Consider the following 19912-nt stretch of genomic DNA (forward strand, 5'->3'; position numbering starts at 1 on the left):
GGAAAAAAGAACACATTGACACCGGTGTGTCAGACCCACCACACTTGCTCCGGACACTGCGAGAGGGCTGTACAAGCAATGATCACACGCGCGACACAGCGGACACACCAGGAACCGCGGTGTTGGCCGTCGAATGGCGCTAGCTGCGCAGCATTTGTGCACCACCGCCGTCAGTGTCAGCCAGTTTGCCGTGGCATACGGAGCTCCATCGCAGTCTTTAACACTGGTAGCATGCCGCGACATCGTGGACGTGAACCGTATGTGCAGTTGACGGACTTTGAGCGAGGGCGTATAGTGGGCATGCGGGAGGCCGGGTGGACATACCGCCGAATTGCTCAACACGTGGGGCGTGAGGTCTCCACAGTACATCGATGTTGTCGCCAGTGGTCGGCGGAAGGTGCACGTGCCCGTCGACCTGGGACCGGACCGCAGCGACGCACGGATGCACGCCAAGACCGTAGGATCCTACGCAGTGCCGTAGGGGACCGCACCGCCACTTCCCAGCAAATTAGGGACACTGTTGCTCCTGGGGTATCGGCGAGGACCATTCGCAACCGTCTCCATGAAGCTGGGCTACGGTCCCGCACACCGTTAGGCCGTCTTCCGCTCACGCCCCAACATCGTGCAGCCCGCCTCCAGTGGTGTCGCGACAGGCGTGAATGGAGGGACGAATGGAGACGTGTCGTCTTCAGCGATGAGAGTCGCTTCTGCCTTGGTGCCAATGATGGTCGTATGCGTGTTTGGCGCCGTGCAGGTGAGCGCCACAATCAGGACTGCATACGACCGAGGCACACACGGCCAACACCCGGCATCATGGGGTGGGGAGTGATCTCCTACACTGGCCGTACACCACAGGTGATCGTCGGGGGGACACTGAATAGTGCACGGTACATCCAAACCGTCATCGAACCCATCGTTCTACCATTCCTAGACTGGCAAGGGAACTTGCTGTTCCAACAGGACAATGCACGTCCGCATGTATCCCTTGCCACCCAACGTGCTCTAGAAGGTGTAAGTCAACTACCCTGGCCAGCAAGATCTCCGGATCTGTCCCCCATTGAGCATGTTTGGGACTGGATGAAGCGTCGTCTCACGCGGTCTGCACGTCCAGCACGAACGCTGGTCCAACTGAGGCGCCAGGTGGAAATGGCATGGCAAGCCGCTCCACAGGACTACATCCAGCGTCTCTACGATCGTCTCCATGGGAGAATAGCAGCCTGCATTGCTGCGAAAGGTGGATATACACTGTACTAGTGCCGAAATTGTGCATGCTCTGTTGCCTGTGACTACGTGCCTGTGGTTCTGTCAGTGTGATCATGTGATGTATCTGACCCCAGGAATGTGTCAATAAAGCTTCCCCTTCCTGGGACAATGAATTCACGTTGTTCTTATTTCAATTTCCAGGAGTGTATAATAATCAGTCCGAGTCAACATCGCTGCTAAGTCATCGTTCTGGAGCCAGGAGGCTATCTCCAAATTCCTGCATGGATTTACTCAGGTGGTGGCAGTTCGAACACTCATTCAGCGTAGCTCCCAGGTAGTCTCAATGGCTCAGAGTCCAAGCCATCCAGTTACAAGGGTTCTCTGACGTCTCAGTGTCTGCTGGAGGCTATTCCACCACATGTTGTTGTTGGTGAACAGCCTCCAGCCATGTGCCTATAAAGTCAAGTGCCTCTCTTGTTGTAACAAGATGAAACATAATTTTCTAACGCTAAGTTACGCACACATTCAGAAAGATTACACGGCTACTACGGAGATACTTCTTCTATGCTTATGTAGCTGTTGCTGCTGAATATTCTCTGCTGGAGGCTGTTTCACAACACGTTGTTGGTATCGTTTTTCTACAGCTTCCAGCATTGCTTCCAGCTCAGACAGTATTCCTAACATGTAAAAATTTTGAACGTCAAACAATCGTTACTACCAGGAGAAAAATTTTAGAATTTTTTTTATGTTTTTGAATTTTTTTTATACTTACAAGGCAGTCCGGGCTGTCGGTTTTCCACAGGAGGCTAGACCTTAACAGAAGCGGGCCAAAGAGTCTGTCATAGTTCAGCCTCCTCCTCCCATCTCTCCTCGCAACCTGGAATGAAATGCTGGAGTATCTCGTAACGAGCGAAAAGAGCCGCGATTACTGAAGGGTAATTCACTATAGAATCTAACACGCAGAATTTTTCCGATTTCCACATAGGTCTGCAAAAGAAAAGTTATTTACTTACTTGCTAGTTCGCCTTCTACAAGTGTACAGCACCTGCCGCAAATGTTGGAGCTGTTGCTGCTGAGTTTCACTTTTACACACACACATGCACATACAGGAAAAAACAGTCAAAAAACTATAGCCACCACAGCAGACAGGAGCAGAGTGAGGTTGAGCAAGGCGGTTCGTGGGCTTACACAGACTCACCACATTTCACAGACAACCTATCAGAGCGTCTCATTTCGAATGGACGCCCAGTCAGTAAGGGTAGTTGATGGGAAGTTCCGAAGGAGTAGTTTCAGGAACCAATGAGATACGAACTTTGACCGGAAGTTCCAGATATCCCTTTTTCAACTGTAAGGTGGCGTGATCCGCGACGTCATTGTTTCTTAGAGAGAGACAGGAGTCTCTCTCTCTCTCTCTCTCTCTCTCTCTCTCTCTCTCTCTCTTTTTCTCTCTCTCTTTTTCTCTCTCTCTCTATTTCTCACCACTGAGCAGGTCTTTGTATGAGATTCATGGCCTGTTACAAGGCACCCCATTCAGAAGCGAACAGCGCCAATGACCCCTAATAGGATGGTCCTGCTCCATATCATAAAAGCTCTCACGGTCACAATAAGCAGAATTCACAGCTTCTCCTGAACACGGAAATATGGTCCTTGTATATGATTAACACAGTTGTTTTGCCCCTAATAGGATGTCAGAGTTTTCTCGTCTGTAGAACCGTGCCGCGAATTCCATTGTCTTTTGAAACATGATACCTAATAGTGCAACACCCAATGGCACTTTGATTCGTGGCGCTCAGTTGGTGGGATGTGCGGCCCCTGAGCTCAGACTGGTGGCTGACGGTACAGACGGTGCCGACATGTTAAGTGGGTAGGAGAATAATTCAGGGAATGTCTGGAAGATTCTTATCCTCCTGTTGTCTGAGTGTACAGTTTGGAATTTAACTGAGGGTGTTGTGGCGTGGATGTGTGTACTGTTCTGTTACTGTCTTCCACTGAACTCATAAATCTGTGGCAATTCTTATTAATTGTTTTTACAAGCATAATACATTTGCGAATTCCGCCTGTTGGCAACAAGGAGCACGTTACAACATTGGTGAAATGGTTACGGTAGCTGTGTACTTGGCCCTACTTGTATGCAGGCATGGCAGTCCCATGAGTGTTTGTGGTGGTGGTTGTTAGTGTTTAACGTCCCATCGACAACGAGGTCATTAGAGACGGAGCGCAAGCTCGGTTTAGGGAAGGATTGGGAAGGAAATCGGCCGTGCCCTTCCAAAGGAACCATCCTGGCATTTGCCTGAAACGATTTAGGGATATCCTGGAAAACCTAAATCAGGATGGCTGGAGACGGGATTGAACCGTCGTCCTCCCGAATGCGAGTCCAGTGTGCTAACCACTGCGCCCACTCGCTCGGTGAGTGTTTGTGGATAGTCCACAGGTTGTGAACTTACCAGAATGGGCCATCCCCAGAGAGGCGTTAGAGACGCAAGTGTTCTTATCCTAACTTATATCTTAGTGGGGCTACTGTACAGGATAATGGCGGACTTCTCGACCTGTCAGGTGTTCATGAACTTTTAATCACAGAGTAGGGAGCTCACCCCCTAATAGGTATTTGTTTAAATAAAGATACAAGAAACTTCCTCGCAGATTAAGACTGTGTGCCGGACCGAGACTCGAACTCTGGACCTTTGGTTTTATGGGCAAGTGCTCTGCCATCTCAGCACGACTCAGGACCCGTCCTCACAGCTTTACTTCCGCCAGTATCTTGTCTCCAACCTTCCAAACTTCACAGAAGCTCTCCTGCAATGCTGCGGAATTAGTATTCCCAGAAGAACGGATATTGCGGAGACATGGCTTGCCACAGCCTGAGGGATGTTTCCAGAATGGAGTCCCTACACCTTGGACTTTAACTTATGGAATAAGTCATGGCTGGAGCTTGGTTGTGGCAGCATAGTGGGAGTCAGCTATATGCCATGTCGTAGTGTGGCAGTGGCCACGGATATGATTCATAAGTAAGAGTGATAATCAGGTGCTTTTGTTTGCGGGACATAGCAGATAAGAACAGATCGTTTTTACTGGTTCAGCCTAAAATCAGAGGTCATAGAGCCTATTATATACTGCTGTAAAGGATTATCACGAAACTTTAGCGATGTAAAATCATGTGTTTGCTCGGCTGCGGCAAAATGAGGTTGGATATACGTTTAGGAAGAGGTGGGTCGCAAGCAATTATTTTGCTATTGTTCAGAAGGCTGGCATGTTTCAGTTTACAGAAAGCATCTCCTGTCAGAGTTCAGGAATGTCTTTGAAGCCAGAATGCTAAACGGTTCATGAGACATTTAGACAGCAATTTTGTTTATGGAGCCCATTTAGTTGTGACAGGTACTACCTCCCTGTCTCCGCCCCAGGTGATGAGAAAGCTTTTAGGATTAATGGTAGAAAGATCTGGAAATAGCCATATTATTGCAGCTTGCTGATGAAACCTTTGACGATGGGGGAGATTAGAGAGTTATATCTCAGAGAGGACTATGTCTGTCAGAACGACATACAGAATCCATTATTTACTAACGGAGAGGACCGCTGGCTGCATACCATATGCGCGCACACACACACACACACACACACACACACACACACTCACACACACACACACACACACACACACACACACATGCACACACACACATACACATAGACATACACATATGTCACAAATGTATGCTGTGCTTGTAGACCGGCGACAGCTTCTGTTTGTTCTCGTCCATCTGTACACTTCAGGCTGAGTGCATATTTGTGTTTGGAATGTGCAGAATGCGCCACATCACTGTTGTGACATCATAACAGGAACTCATATGCAATCTGAAGCAGCAGCTGATTGCATTGCTGCACTTAGTGCCTTGCTGAATTTCCATAACCAGCCATCAGGTATCGTGACAGTTGGTAGCATGTGCACCAGTTCCACATCTGCATGGAGAGCATCCCAACACCTGTCGTGGTGCTTCACCACCTTGGCAGCCGAGGACCTCGAGCCATGCCAAGCTGTGCATTAAGTATGTGATTGTGACCGTCATGTGCAGTAGTTTTTATCCTCTTCTGCGCTATCACACGGTAATTTAGAAAGCTCTTTGGTGTTGTTTTCAAATCCCAAGACATACGAGTGTAATTTACAAAGTGGTGTTACTCGTTTTTAGCATGGTGTATGTGTAGTCAAACTTCTTAACATCGCTGCAGTTCGAATTTTTTCAATGTTCCGTAATTTATTTGTATATACTAGTTTAGGTGGTGGTTACAGTTATGGTTTTGGATAAAGTCCTTTCTCTGCCAATTCGAAAGTGGAGCAGAAAGACTTATTTCGTCTTGTAGGTGAAGGGAGGTGTACTTTGAGTCCATCTGTTACTAGTCTTGAAGTGTATTGCGTATTTCTTTCCAACAGGATAACACAATTTGTGTGACATCGTCAATTTTGAGCAAAATTGCGATTTTAGGCACTTGCTTTGTAGCACTATGCATAAAGATGTGTAATGGGAAGCGGGCTCTGTTTCAGTTTCACAACAAAAATAAAAAATGTACATTGACCTAACCTTTCTCTCTGGCAGCTGGACAGAGACTGAGAGTTTCCTGCCATCTCCAGGGATGTGGTGGTGGAGGGTGTGCACGATGTAATAAGAGTGGGGGAGGGGTCGGAGGCTTAGTTACGTAAAGATACCCCCATTGCCCTACTTCCCACCTAAACTGAATTTCCCTCCTTAAGTCAGTGCAATGTTGCCACATTGGATCCGCCATCATGGATAAATTTGGCTACAATGCAAGCTTTCCGAGAAACTACTTAGTCCCACTACTGCCAGTAATATGTACAATTTCTCGTATGGGAATTACTGTCACTGTTGCTATTAAAGCACTTAAAATATTTCTGTGAACTAATGTTTGATTACTTCTGTAGACTTTTCAGACTCTCAAACACATTTTTTCATATCTCGAAACTTGATGAGTAATGCAACATTAAGACTTTCCTCGACGCAGACGCTCGCCTCCCACCATCTTGAAAATTTTCAATGATTAAGATCCTGTATCTCGTGTCTGCAACCAAACTCCGATATGTATCTAGTTGTATTCATGAACAATCTTTCTCTCAGGATGAAACTAAATAGCGAAATAATATGACGCTGCACGGCAAATAAAACCCTTCCACACAGTTGTGCGTACTGAATCTGAAGGGGTATGCACCATCGTTTATGTATGGAAGAAAGCAACAGTTTTTGCATAAAAATGTAATATTTTATTCAGCCGAAACTTTAGACAACAACAATGCTTTTTCCCATTGTTCATTTGCTGTTAGCGCTGTTCTCTAGCTGCTATCTTGCAATATAACAACAACCTATGTTGCTCACTAAAGATAGGAGCACTTTTTGTTAAAGTATTCATTGCAGCTGGCCAGTCAAACTATGTGTGTGATTGGCGAACTTTTATTTATTGTCCCTCTGTATTGTCTCACAGTAAAGTTCTTTGATGTTGTACAATTAGGCCCCTATTTTACGAATTTGTAGAAATGGGTCCCTATGTTTCTCCCCTACGAAGAACGCAAAGTAGTGCCTTTAATGAACTGTGTCAGAGTCGTAAGTAGCCTCACTCAGAAACTCTTTCTACAGCCACAACCTGCGATCTAGCTACCTTCCACTAACACCACAAAACAACGTGCTCTTGGTAATTAGATGCTTGTTTTTCTCCTGCAGCATCGAGCAGTAGAAATCTGCCAATCCCCTGACAAAACACTTAGTAACAGAATTAACAAAACAGGAAGTGATCAATAAAAATAGTCTTGAGTAAGAAGCCTCCTTACAGAACAGCGCGTAAAAAACTTTTCTATCTCGCTTGATTTAAACACGTAAATTTTCGACCGTGAGATGTTGCGAGGAAATCTCAAGTATCTGTTAATCAGACATTTTCGACTATATAACGCACTAATTTTGCAATGCCCCATTAAATGATCAGCACAGCAGTTTATTAGGTAAATTCCACCTTCAATAATTCTGATCTTTTATCAGCTATGATTAACGCCGTTCTCTACAAAGATTTTTGTTGAATAAACAAAAATGCACATTGCATGGGATTCCTTCGATATTATACACTGTTCCAAAGAATTAGAAGAACACTTACGTCAGCGTTCCTTGTATTAAATCTGTTTTAATACAGGCGGTAACCGTCATCGTATTGCACTGCTTGAGATATTACTTTCCATGTAGGCAACATTTAAAATCATTCACTATCTACTAGCTTCGTTAGGCATCACAGTGTCAGGTGACCCCTCAGAAGAAAATGACTCCTTGTGTTCCATTGTTTTCTGTTGACGTACGCAGACGGCAGTTCTCATTTTTGAGCGTTGTTTCAACCAAGCATATGCAGTGCGACGTCTTAAGGTAAAGTGATTTGCAAGGGTGATCTGTTTGATCCAAAAGAGGGTTGACGTTCGGTCGCGTAACTGCAGATGCCAATATATCTACACGTGTCGCCATATGTTGCAGATACTCTGCAGGGAGATGGGACAGTACACAAGGCAAGTTGGCTGATGCATTACAGGCACACGTGAAGACCGATGTCGGGCCATCTCGGCGTAGCGATGTCGTACGGATACCGCCAGAGCAATCCAAGACAATCTCAGAAGGAACATGGAGCTTCTTTATGCGATCGGACAGTAATGAAAGGATAATGAGACAGGACCTTACGAGTCAGAAGACCTGTTCAAGTACCCCACTTGGCACGACAACATCTTGCAGCGTGTCTTGAGGTCTGTGATTCCCTGTCAATGGCAACTTCGTCAATGACGAAAAGTGTTGTTCACAGAGCAGTCCACATACCCTCTGACGCAAGGTGGCAGCCGCGTTTGTGTGCAGAGAACCGTGGCTTGAGTGTTGACAGCCATACGGGTTTCATGGTTGTAATTGTCGCCTTACTGCTACAGGGAGATGGGTCATTACACAAGACGAGTTGGCTGATGCATTACGGGACCACGTGAAGACCGATGTCGGCCATCTCTGTGTTGCGGTGTCGTACGGATACCGCCAGAGCAATCCAAGACAACCTCAGGAGGACCATGGGGCAAGGAGCAAGTCGAACAATTCCTGTTCGGCCATGTGGTGGCTTATGATAACGATGATGGCCCTGAATTCCTTCTAAAGCTGAGGGCCATCTGGAATGCTTCAGCAAGGATGTCTCGCCGAGTCTGGACGCAGAAATACACGGAACGACAGGCGGTGATCTCCGCACTAAAACCTATCGTCCATATGTGAGACATGCTTGACAGGCATGTTGGTGATCGTTTTGTTCCGCCACAGACGCTCAAAGAACTACCAGAGGCTCTCATTAAGTATTGGGAACGGATATAGTAGGTTAACCTCCACAGACTTATAAGGAGCATGCAATGTAGGATCCAGGCTCTGACAAACGTTCACTGAGGCCATAAACATTACTGATTATCTCAAAATCCAATGAAGAGCACTCGGGACGACGTGATGAATTATTGTTTTCACTCTGCTTTCGACATCTGAGCGACATTTAAGTTCTTTTGATGTAAACGGCAGAGGATGTGACGGTGTTTTGTTCTGCACTTAATTTGTGAAAGAAAAAGGTGTACTTTGATAACACACGACGTCTTCAATTATTGCTCAGTGGAGTGTGGCAGACGCTTAGACTTATTTTCCCCTATTCTTTTGCCCATTACAGGTTTCCATAACAGGTATGGTTTTTCTTCACCATTGGTAGTATTGGAATACCAACTTTCCGTCTGAGAAGATAATAACGGAATCCCGAACACGGCCAGCGTTAGTATAGGTTTAAGGGAAATGCCCTGCTACCGTCCGACCAATGTCTCTCTTTCTGGTCAGAGGACTACCGTTTTTCAACACGGAATTAGTAGGGCGCCTCTTAAAGCCCTCTTTAATGACTAATTGCTGTTAATCTATTGTCTGAAATTTACCTAGCTGCTCTGCTTGTTTGGAACCAAATATAATTTTGTAACAATTGCTCCATACTTGGCACACCTTGGTACAGTGATGCCATGTACCTGTTGATAATTTTCTTTTCTACGTTTTATTTCATAAATTCGACTTCTGCATCAGTAAACTAGAAGTTTTCCAGTACATTTATTCAAGCAAAATAAAAAGAGTTTTATCTATTAAATGAACTTGTTACTTCGTATTATTACATTCGGCTATGATCGTGGGCAGGGAAATGAAATATCAAGCCATATCTCAAGGTAATAATTGTCAGTGTCAATGAAATTCACCAAGAGCTATGTAACTTAAGATGTTGTTTTATATTATTTTGAAGGCTACGAGTTTCAAGATTTCATTATGCCATCTTCTGGCCCCTTTGCATCTCTCCAAATGAATAAAAATGTCTTACACAGTCATAAATCACTGGATGTCGTGAATTCAGGAATTACACTAGTGCTTCATTCGAGGACTTGATGGCGACTTCATTCAATTCGTGACATCCAGTGATTTATGGCTGTATATGACATTTTAGTTTATTTGGAGAGATGCATATGGGACATGAAGAAGGCATAATCAAATGTTGAAACTTGTAGTTTTAAAAATAAAATAAAATAACATCTTCAGTTACACAGCTCTTGGTCAGTTTCATTGACATTGGCATTTACTTAAGTGTCGCCTGTCCCCTGCCCACCAACAGAGATATCTCAAACTGGCTACGCGTTGCTGTCAATCTGTGGTCATCGTGACCTTCTACAGGCTTTTTGATACCGCGAGATGCTAGGAAGTAAGTATTCACTCAGTGCCGGAACATCTGGGTGCGTCTCTTACAACTAAGGGAAGAGAAGATAAAATCGAAAGAGGCGATAGTTAAACACACGACACGAAATTCTTCCCGACTTAATAGACTAAGCACAGAAAATACTGAATTAACCGAAATTATGTCGTAATGTGTCAGAAAGTGTGTTATATGTGAAAGTATGATGAAAATATGATACGGGCATCAAATGAAAACAGAAAAGGTGAGACGAATATAAAAAGCTGTAACTCATACTGGATAGTCACAATACTTGAATTAGCACCAGATCGGATCAATGCAATTCTAAATTTAATTATTGCAAAGATGAAATTAGTTAACATTTGAAGATAGTTAATGATAATTATGCTTGCTAATTAAAGTGATTTCCTTTGCTAGAAGCATTTTCTGTTAATAATACATACAGGGTGTAAATGCTTCAACCACATGAATGTTAATAGTGAATATTACAATCACTTTCTTTTACATAATACTCTGCATTAGATAATTGTTATATATTTTCAGTTTTGTTTAACAAAACAGAAATTTGTGTCGCAATTATTTAACATTAAAATTAAAAACCATTCATATCCATCATATTAACTAAAGATACAGGGCGATTTCTCTGCCCTGTCATCTTTCTTCTAGACAGTGTTTTCCATATAATACTTTCCTCGCCGATTCTGCATATAACCTCATCATTTCTTGCCTTATCACCGAACCTAATTTTCAACACTCCTCTGTAACACCACATCTCACGTTCTTCGATTCCTTTCTTTTCCACTTTTCCCACAGTCCATGTTTCACTGCCAATCAATGCTGTGCTACAAACGTACATTCTCAGCTTTTTCTTTTCCCAGGTAAGTCTTATGATTAAGACTAGCAGGCTTCTCTTGGCCAGGAATGCACCTTTGGCAGTACTAGTCTGCTTTTTATGTCCTCTTTCTTTGTCGGTTATGATTTTTGTTTTGCTTCTATTGTACCAGAATTCCTTAACTTTGTATACTTCGTGATCACTAATTGTAAAATTCCTCGCTTTCTCATTTCTGACATACTTCATTACTTACGTCTTTATTTCGGTTTCTTCAGTCCATACTCATTAGTCTGTTCATTACGTTCAACTGTCTTCAATTCTCCTTCACTTTCACTCAGAGTAGTAAGGTCATCAGCGAATCTTATCATCGATATCCGTTCACCCTGATTTTAAATCTAACTCTTTCGATTTCTTTTATTCTGTCGTAGGTCCTTCGGTGTAAATTCTGAACGCTAAGGGGTGAAAACCTACAAGCCGGTTTTACATACTTTCTAATCGGAGCTCTTTGTTCTACGCCCACCGGTCTTATTATTCCTTCTTGGCTCTTGTACATATTATACAGTACCCGCCTTGCTGTACACCTTACCACTATTTTTCTCTAAATTTCTAATATTTTGCACGATTTCTTAAGGTCCACAAATGTTATGAACGTGTCTTGATTTTTCTTCAGTCTTGCTTCCATTATGTACCGAACCGTTAGAAGTGACTCTCTGGTGCCTTTACCTTTCCTGAAGCCCAAATAATCGTCTTCTAATTGATCCTCATTTTTCTTTTCGATTCTTCTGTATACAGTTCCTGTCAGACATGTGCATGCATGAACCATTAAACTTATTGTGTGATAATTCCGGCACGTGTCGGCTCTTGATGTCTTCGAAATTGTGTGGATGATATTTCTCTGGATGTCTGATGGTGTATCATCAGCCTCATACGTTTTATACACCAACGTGAATAGACGTTTGGTTGCCTATTTCTACAGTGACTTTACAATTTTCCATGGAATGTTGTCTGTCATTTCTGCATTCTTTGTTCTTAATTTTCCATATCTTTTTAAAGATCTGTCTCAAATACTGGATTCACTATCTCTTCACTGTTGACACTAGTTTCTTTCTTTAACTCGCTTTTATACAAGTCTTCCTCCTTATAGAGATCTTTAATGTACTCTTTCTATCTATTCCCTCTCTGTTCTGCATTTATCAGTGGATTTCCCATTGTACTATTGTTGCCGCCCTTGATTTTAATGTCACTGAAGAGTGTTTCGACTTTTCTACACTCTGGATCACTCCTTCCACGCTTTCCAGTCACTTCTCCTCCAATTTCTTCACATTCCTCATGCAAACAGCCCGTCTTAATTTCCCTACAGTTTCTATTCATTTCATTCCTCGGCGACTTATATTTCTTTATTCCTATAATTCCCCAGACATTTTTGTATTTGCTTCTTTCATCGATCAGCTGAAGTATTTCTTCTGTTACCCATGGTTTCTTCGCACTTAGCTTCTTTGCACTAATATTTTTCTTTCCAACCTTAGTGATTGCTGTTTATGGAGATGTCTATTCGTTACCAACTGAGTAGCCTACCGAGCTATTCATTATCGAAGTATCTATAGCATCAGAGAACCTGAAGCGGTTCTCTTCACTCCTTAGTATTTCTGCATCCCACCTCTTTGGACACTGATTCTTCCTAACGAATCTCCTCAACTTCGCTGGCTGGAGTGGCCGAGCGGTTCTAGGCGCTTCAGTCTGGAACAGCGAGACCGCTACGGACGCAGGTTCGAATCCTGCTTCGGACATGTCTACATCTACATCTACATTTATACTCCGCAAGCCACCCAACGGTGTGTGACGGAGGGCACTTTACGTGCCACTGTCATTACCTCCCTTTCCTGTTCCAGTCGCGTATGGTTCGCGGGAAGAACGACTGTCTGAAAGCCTCCGTGCGCGCTCTAATCTCTCTAATTTTACATTCGTGATCTCCTCGGGAGGTATATGTAGGGGGAAGCAATATATTCGATACCTCATCCAGAAACGCACCCTCTCGAAACCTAGACAGCAAGCTACACCGCGATGCAGAGCGCCTCTCTTGCAGAGTCTGCCACTTGAGTTTATTAAACATCTCCGTAACGCTATCACGGTTACCAAATAACCCTGTGACGAAACGCGCCGCTCTTCTTTGGATCTTCTCTATCTCTTCCGTCAACCCGATCTGGTACGGATCCCACACTGATGAGCAATACTCAATTATAGGTCGAACGAGTGTTTTGTAAGCCACCTCCTTTGTTGATGGACTACATTTTTTAAGCACTCTCCCAATGAATCTCAACTTGGCACCCGCCTTACCAACAATTAATTTTATATGATCATTCCACTTCAAATCGTTCCGCACGCATACTCCCAGATATTTACAGAAGTAACTGCTACCAGTGTTTGTTCCGCTATCATATAATCATACAATAAGGGATCGTTCTTCCTATGTATTCGCAATACATTACATTTGTCTATGTTAAGGGTCAGTTGCCACTCCCTGCACCAAATGCCTATCCGCTGCAGATCTTCCTGCATTTCGCTACAATTTTCTAATGCTGCAACTTCTCTGTATACTACAGCATCATCCGCGAAAAGCCGCATGGAACTTCCGACACTATCTACTAGGTCATTTATATATATTGTGAAAAGCAATGGTCCCATAACACTCCCCTATGGCACGCCAGAGGTTACTTTAACGTCTGTAAACGTCTCTCCATTGATAACAACATGCTGTGTTCTGTTTGCTAAAAACTCTTCAATCCAGCCACACAACTGGTCTAATATTCCGTAGGCTCTTACTTTGTTTATCAGGCGACAGTGCGGAACTGTTTCGAACGCCTTCCGGAAGTCAAGAAAAATAGCATCTACCTGGGAGCCTGTATTTTCTGGGTCTCATGATCGCTGTTTCCGGAATCCATGTTGATTCCTACATAGTAGATTCTGGGTTTCCAAAAACGAAATCATACTCGAGCAAAAAACATGTTCTAAAATTCTACAACAGATCGACGTCAGAGATGTATTTGTATAGTTTTGCGCATCCGCTCGACGACCCTTCTTGAAGACTGGGACTGCCTGTGCTCTTTTCCAATCATTTGGAACCCTCCGTTCCTCTAGAGACTTGCGGTACACGGCTGTTAGAAGGGGGGCAAGCCACGTATCACATTGTTTCCAACAGATATGTCATTCGAGTTCAAACGCTTGCAGCTTCTGATGCGACTCGCATTTGCACTTATCATCATCAAGACACAGGGTCAATCACTAGGAGTGTGTGGATGAAATTTTGAAAATCCATCCTTCTCACATGGACAACTGTATGGCTTTCCCACGCGTTCAGGAATCGTCTAACTTTTTCGTGTACGGACCAGGCGGAACAACCAGAAATATTGTGTGTCCAAAAGCGTTTCAATAAACAGATAAAAACTTTCTTTCTTTTCGTGTCACTGCAACGTATGCCAGGTACGACAGTTATTATATAATATAAAGTACATCATGTGTGAACTTTACACCGGTTCTAATGGAGGTATGTGATTACCTGAGCAGTCGGAGTATAGATTAGAGAGTGCATTATGTTCCTTTCCATTTTAAATGTTCTTCTTTGAAAGTATTTAAATTTGCTTTAATTACGCCATTTATAAAGATACAAATGAGGAAGGACGTGGGGCTTGTGTAATTTAGCTCCAATTCACGTGATAAATTGGAAGTTGCAGTTAAAGCTTTACCTGGGAACCCAATATGGACACAGGAGTACAATGGCTGACATTCAAGTGCCAAAGGCCGTGTGCTCTAAATGCCTTTTGTTTCATTCTTCTCCATAAAATATGACAGCAGGAGTGATCGTAAAAACTAAGTGGGATAATTTCACTACTCGACATGCCAGGTGGTGGTTGAGTCTCCACGTATATACGATTGAATCTGCTTCCTCTGTTATATGAAATGTAGGTAAATACTGTTGGCGTCGGGTGGTCGTTGTGACAAACGTGTGTGAATTTCGCATCCGTAACCGGGACTATAACTGAAGTATGGTATTTGATTTTTCCCGTCTGTGGCACAGATAAAGCCTCTGGCAAGAATTGTGGGTGTTCGCGGACAGGGAAACAGTTGTGCCAGTTGCCTTTTTAAGAAATTCGCGTCGTTCTAATTTCGCGCCACTGCTAGCCGGAGTGCAGACGATGATTAACTATGTGTCATGTGACTGACATGACATTCCTCTTCCGTTTCCAGGGAGGGAAGCAGAAAATGGCTCTGAGCACTATGGAACTAAACTTTTGAGGTCATCAGTCCCCTAGAACTTAGCACTACTTAAAGCTAACTAACCTAAGGACATCAGACACATCCGTGCCCACGGCAGGATTCGAACCTGTGACCGTAGCGTCGCTCGGTTCCTGACTGCAGCGCCTCGAACGGCTCGGCCACTCCGGCCGGCGGAGAGAAGCAGGATTACATGTTGTAACTTGTCTGTGTAAAATGGCAATCCACCTGGTGTGACCTATACACTTATAATACACTGACGGAAAAAAATCGCAATACCAAGAAAAAGTTGTACGACGTTTACTACATTTGGTAGGTGTGTTTCTACATTTGAATTATGTCTATTCAAATTGTTGTGACTTGGCGAGACAGCAAAGCCACTATGAGGCAGCCGAAAGGCACGCGTTTAAGCTCACGCAGGCTGGCGTGAGGTCTGGAACAGTTAAAGGAGTTGAGTCTAGTAAAAAAGGTACGGAGCTTCTGGAATACTTAACTTTAATCCATAATTGGTGAACATCGCTCTGACGGCACATGCATCACAAGATAAATAGCAATTGATAATGGCGCCTTGCTAGGTCGTAGTAAATGACGTAGCTGAAGGCTATGATAACTATCGTCTCGGCAAATGAGAGCGTATTTTGTCAGTGAACCATCGCTAGCAAAGTCGGCTGTACAACTGGGGCGAGTGCTAGGACGTCTCTCTAGACCTGTCGTGTGGCGGCGCTCGGTCTGCAATCACTGATAGTGGCGACACGCGGGTCTGATGTATACTAACGGACCGCGGCCGATTTAAAGGCTACCACCTAGCAAGTGTGGTGTCTGGCGGTGACACCACACAAATTTCGCGCCAGTCGCAAAAGAGTGACGCAAGTGTCACCAGTATGAGGGTGCAATTCAGGTTTGCTTTAAAAAGACGCCGTAACGGACGTGAACGTTAGTTACTTTTGAGGCTGGTGGTGGTGAGTTAATCGTTGGTCAATAATGCATTTAAGGTGACAAAGACGCCAGTATGAACAGGTCACTGAGTTTCAACGAGGTCATGTAATAGGAGTAGTGAAAGCAACATGATTGTTCTGCGGTACTGTAGAAGGCCTTGGTAGGAACGTAATCGCTGTACGTGACTGCTGGCAGCGGGGATCACGAAAATGTACGTTCCCAAGAAGTCCGAACTCCGGATAGACACGTGGCATTGCAGAGAGGCAAGACCATTGTGTCCGGTTTATGGCACAGTACGAGCAACAGTTGTCATCACAGTGACTCAACGAACTGTTACAAATTGATTACTTGAAGCACAGCTCCGAGCCAGACGCCCTGTAGCGTGCATTGCACTAATGGAAAACTACCGCCATTTCCGACTTTGTGGTGTCAAACGAGAGCTCACTGGATGACAGGGTGGATGTCTGTTGCGGTTTCTGATGAAAGCTGCTTCTGCGCCGGTGCTAGTAAGGGCCGTGTGTTGGTCAGAAGGACGCCATTTGAAAGCCAACATCCAACCTACCTTCGTGCTAGAGACACTGGATTTACACTTGGAATTGTCGTCGGGTGCGATTTCGTATGGCAGCAGGAGCACTCTCGAGGTTATTCTACGCATCCTGGCTGCTAACTTGTAAGTTAATATAGTAATGCGACCTTTTGTGCTGTCATTCATGAGCATCATTCCAGGGAATTTTTCCAACAGGATAACGCTCGCCCACGTACTGCTGTTTTAATAAAACGTGCACTACAGTGTGTCTACATGTTGCTTTGGCCTGCTCGATCAACTGATCTGACTCCAACAGATCACATATGGGACACCATCAGTCGAAAAATGCAGCATCATCCAGAAACAGAATTAACCGTCCCTGCATTGACCGACCAAGTGTAGCAGGCATGGAACTCCACTGGTTATAATGTGCCAGCGTTTCACATTTGCAATAACTAAACTCGCGCTAAGATTAACTTGCAACCTTGCAATGTTAACGACATAAATATGTTACCTAGACAGTTGTATTCTAGTAATGTGATTACTATACATTAATTACTTTTTGGCGCTGCGATTGTTTTCATCGTCAGTGTGTCTTCCGTAACAATAACGTCTGCAGCAGCGGGCGAAGTCACATGTTGCAGCGTAGCTATGTACACCTCTGTCTCGTGTTAGTGATCCGTCAGGTCTGTTGTCTTTGTTACAGATGTAAGTTGTGGTCGCTGTTAGGTACGTTTGTGGCACGTCATTAATTTAATTACCTTATATGATCATCAGACCATACCTTGCCATGACTACGAATATTTCGGAGTCGTTACTTATTTATTGCTGGTCTCAGTAGTTATCGTTTTTAGCTTCAAACTGGGTAAGGCGATAGGGCTATGTAGTGATTTAGTTGCTCAGTTTCATAACGCTACTATTCTAGTTATTTTAGAGACCTTACTTGTGTGTGTCTGTGTGTGTTTGTTCAGGACTGAGGCAGAGAGAGAGAGAGAATAATTGTTTTTTTTTCCCCTCTTGATTAGTTTTGGTGTGGTTGTTATTTGCACAGTTCTTCAGGTGTGGCAACGAGAGTTTTATTGCACAGTGATGTGTATTCATTTAGTACTTTCTTTCCTTGGTCTATTGATTTTTGGATGTGATAGTTTTCTTCTATAGTTAATTTTTGGTATAAGCTGCTACTAGTTTTAAGGATGTGTAGGTCAGTTTCAATGTTTGTGGAGTGATGATTATGTGCTATCAGGTCGTCTGCGAATATTGAACGTCAGCTATTGCTTTTCAGTACTCTGAGGTGTTCTGTACACCTGGTTCTGAAGTTCCACCATGTTTGGCCAACATATACAGATTGACAGCAGTTGCTAGTAAGTTGGTATATACCGGACTGACTGTATTTGTCAGTGTTGGTGGTATTTCTTCCAAGTCTGCTTTGTATTGTGTTGTTGATCCTGTATGGTGCGTCCTTGTGCTTTTGATTCCTGTATTAATATAGTCCTGTTGAGTGGCTAACGCATTTATTTGCTCCGTCGGTGCGGGTCGGTATCTGGCAAGGTGTGCCGTACAGTACCACACATATTATACAGAGACTATACCGCTTTAATTTTCGGTGAGGATGACACAATTTTATTAATGCTCTTTGTCGAAACTGGCTGTTCGCATTTTTAATTCAAGGTCACTTCTACGTCAGTCCAGATGGGTTTTATTTCAATATCTGCTGGATGAGATATTTGTGATAACGTGAGATCGCGCTGCGTTTCATTTTGTGAGCACAGCCTTTCTGCTAGTTTGAGCGTCGCGTCCGTGTTTCCTACATTATTCGTGGCTGATATCTCTACTTAAATACGTTTTCTCGGAAGTGTTAGAGCTTTAATGAGTACATCAACTGACTAGATGTTTGCGTCTGACACAACTGTCACGCAATATGTCGTAGCATTGTTCGGCTGAAGATCGATATTGATTCGCTGTAACCGATTAGTTCCACCTAGGTGCTCAAATTGTTCCTTTAGAACAACCGCCTGATCGGATAAGGCGCATGTTCGCGGGTGATGGAAAATGGAAATGAGCGTTTGGCTCCCAGCAAATTCGGAAAATCTTTCGTCCCTTTTGTGTGATCGATGATCGTTTAAGATTTTCGAACTAATCTTTACAAATATCGCATTTCGCAAGAACCCAAATTGTAATCCTAATACATCTTCCATGTTAAGAATAACAGACGTCGTTTTAGTGCTGCCAAAGGGAAATCCAGACCTTAAAATATTCCTCCTGATGTATGACTCCATGATGAAGTTATTTAGCAGAGTGCTCCAATCTAGGTTAGAAAGCAAGATACTCAAGGTCCCGCGATCACGGTTAAAAGTAAACTATGTTTAAAATGTATGTGCGGCGCACCAGCCACCAGTATGCAAACCGTCGTCATGCAGCCGAGCATTATACCGCCGTTAACCCCGTGCATTGCAATGAAAGGTGCCATGGAGGTGCAACGATGCTAATAGAGATACGAATTTGCACACGGCAGCCTATATACATAAGTTTTCTAGTTACTCGCTGATGAGTGACGTCATTGTTACATGCACTCACTTTTGTCAACAGGTAGAAGTGTGTCTATACCTCGCTAATGTCCAGTACGTTTATATTTGACGAACTGGAAAGGGGAGCACCAAATTTTTCGTGAACTAGGTGGATTTATATCTCGAGCTGATCGATATGAATGCATCAGGTCTTGAAAATAAAAGAACTGACCGCTATAGTAAAATTAAGAAATGAACAGTATCTACTTTTTGTCATTGTTTTGTTTTTGAGTTAGAATACCTATGTCATTTAAATATAATATTTATCAAATATATGATAATTAAAACATCTAATAGTCATTTTTATGAAGTAAGGGCGTCTTCTTATTTCTACCTATATACTGAACACAAAATTCCAGTTCTCATCGCAAACAAAAATTCATAAGTATTGAGTTTTAATCAGCAGCGAGCAAGCACAATACCATGGAAACACACTGTCTGTCGAGAAATATGCACTTCTTATTATCATATCAAACATTGTCAAAAAGCTTAGAATTCAATTTTCTAAAATTTTGTAGAAGTGTTTCAAAACAATTTAATTCTGCTCATGGGAAGTTTGACTCATAAATTAAAAAACTTTGTGGTATCATCTCAATTATACGGTATGGTATACGACTCCTTGAGTCTGTGTCAGTACAGAAAAATGCCCCACCGTTCTAATACCGAACCCTTTTGAAACCCTGATCATCTTGTGAAAACTGGGCGTGAGCCTCGGTCAGTTGTAACTATGGTCAGTACCCTCGTTTTACTTGGATCGACTCCGGTGCACCAGAATATTGTGCTGAACAGGGTTAAATGCCGTCTTTACCGCAGTTAACTTCTAATCGA

The sequence above is a fragment of the Schistocerca serialis genome, chromosome 5, assembly GCF_023864345.2.
Source record: "Schistocerca serialis cubense isolate TAMUIC-IGC-003099 chromosome 5, iqSchSeri2.2, whole genome shotgun sequence".
In the NCBI taxonomy this organism is placed as follows: domain Eukaryota; kingdom Metazoa; phylum Arthropoda; class Insecta; order Orthoptera; family Acrididae; genus Schistocerca; species Schistocerca serialis.